This window comes from Oratosquilla oratoria, chromosome 21 (assembly GCF_046742065.1).
Source record: "Oratosquilla oratoria isolate Oo_2021 chromosome 21, ASM4674206v1, whole genome shotgun sequence".
Classification (NCBI taxonomy): domain Eukaryota; kingdom Metazoa; phylum Arthropoda; class Malacostraca; order Stomatopoda; family Squillidae; genus Oratosquilla; species Oratosquilla oratoria.
Genome location: NC_134797.1, coordinates 46,487,821 through 46,490,320, shown reverse-complemented (window position 1 = coordinate 46,490,320; position 2,500 = coordinate 46,487,821).

Below are 2,500 nucleotides of genomic sequence, written 5' to 3'. Positions count from 1 at the left end.
TCGTCCACCTACCTGTCCCTTTGTGCTGTATGTACGAGGGTCATTCAAAAAGTTCTGAGCCCCCCTTCATAAAATTTGCCACAGTGAACAAAACGTGATCAAACTTCTAGGTCCTGATTGTATATGTGTAATGTAACATTGAGCTGAATTTTGTTAAATATACTCATCATTTACTAGTATAAAGACGACCTTGATCAACACACCTTGTTCCATTTCAGAAATATGAGCTTCTCAAAGGAAGAAGTGCGAACGATCATCAAATTTTCGGTTCTTCTGGGCAAATCTGCTTCTGCCATCCACGCAGAACTTGCCCAAGTTCTTGGTGAAGAATCTGCACCTGGCCTTTCCACTGTGAAGCGTTGGGCGGTGAAGTTTCGTGAAGGAGAAGCAGAAGTCTCGGATGCCCCCAGAAGTGGACGACCAAGAACAGCGACCACAGACGACAATGTGGCGCTGGTGCAGGAGCTGTTAGCAGAAGATCGGCGTCTGACAGTTCAGGAGATCAGCTTGGAGGTTGGGATATCTGAAGGAAGCGTTTGGGATATCCTCCACAACAAACTGCAGAAGCGGAAGAAGTGTGCGCGGTGGGTTCCACACCTCCTCACCGACGAGCAGAAGGCCTGCCGCATCACACTGGCTCGTGCGCATCTTCGACGGTTCAGGAGGGAAGGAGATGCTTTCTTGGACAGAATAGTAACCGGGGATGAGACCTGGATGCGGTCTTATGAGCCACTGCTCAAGAGACAGAGTGCAGAGTGGCGATCTCCAGAATTCCCACGACCGAAAAAGGCTGTGCGCGGCTTGGCCAAACTGAAGACGATGCACATTGTCTTCTACAGCTCAAAGAAGGTTTTGGTGGACTACGCAGTACCTCAGGGGACCACTGTGAATGCTGAACTTTATCGCTGGGTGCTCATCAACAAATTGAGACCCGCAATTTACAAGAAGCAGCCGGAGATCCTTGAGGCTGGTCCAATTCTTCTGCATGACGGTGCAGGTCCACACCGGGCGGCTTCTGTGGTGAATCAGCTGGACAACTGGGATTGGGAAGTCCTTGGACATCCTCCATACTCCCCAGACCTCTCTCCATGTGACTTCCACCTGTTTGCAACCCTCAAAGAGCCGCTGCGTGGTCAACGATTTCAGGACGAAGATGAGATAAACATCGCCGTTTCCAACCGCCTGAAGACCATCCAACGCGAAGGCCTGGGAAATGGTGTTCCCAAACTTCCTCAGCGCTGGGAAGCCGTCATAACCAAGAATGGGGAATATATTGAAAGTGACAAATAAAGTTTTTGTAATAAATCTTCTGATTAAAATTTTGTGAAGGGGGGCTCAGAACCTTTTGAATGACCCTAATATGTGTCTGTATATGTCTGTATACCTGTCTTTATATATTTGTCTGTCTCTGTCTCTCTGTCTGACTGACTGTCTCTCCGTCTATTTATATGTCTGCATGTATGTCTCTATACCTGTCTTTATATGTCTATCTGCCTTTGTCTTTTTGTCCGTTTGTCTAACTCTGTATCTGTCTGTCTGCGTGTATCTGTCAGTCTCTCTCTCTCTCTCTCTCTCTCTCTCTCTCTCTCTCTCTCTCTCTCTCTCTCTCTCTCTCTCTCTCTCTCTCTCTCTCTCTCTCTCTCTCTCTCTCTCTCTCTCTCTCTCTCTCTCTCTCTCTTTCACTTTTCATCCCATCCTCCTGTCTGCCTACCTGTCTGTGAGCCCGTCTATCCGTCGCCGCCTTGCCGGTCAGGCGAGCGAAATGAATCCTATGGCCGACACATCCTTTTTACAAGGATCCGACACATTGCTGGTGAAAAGGAGAAAGAAGGATTGAGGGATACGGAGAGGAGGGTGGGAGGAGTGAGGGAGGAGGGGGAAGAGGGAGGGAGGAGTGTGGGAGGAGGAAGGGAGGAGGAAAGGGGGAGGGGAAAGAAGGAGGAAACAAGGAAGGAGGAGGAAGGGAGGAGGGAGGAAGGAGAGAGGGGGAAGGGAGGAGAGAAAAGGAAGGAAGGAGGGAGGGAAGAGGGAGGAAGGAGGGAGGGAGGAGGAAGGAGGAAAGGAGAAGGAAGAGAGGAGAAAGGGAGGAGGAAAGAGGGAAGAGAGGGGGAGGGAGGAAGGAGGAAGAAGGACTGAAGGAGAGAGGAAGGAAGGATGAATGGAGAAGGGAGGAAGGAGAGAGAAAAAAGGATTGAGAGAGAGAGAGAGAGGAAGGAGAAAGGAAGGAAGGATGGAGGAGGGAGGAAGGAGGAAGGAAGGAGCGATGTAGGAGGGAGAAAGGAGAGAGGAAGGAGGAAGGGAGGAAGGAGGGAGGAAGGAAGAAGGAGGAAGGTAGGATGGAGAAGGAAGGGAGGAAGGTAGGATGGAGAAGGAAGGGAGGAAGGGAGGAGGGAGGAGGAAGGGAGTAGGGAGGAGGGAGGAGGGAGGAGGGAGGAAGGGAGGAGGGAGGAAGGGATCTTCACCATCTTTTCTCCATTCCGATGTGTCTTCGGATCTGTGT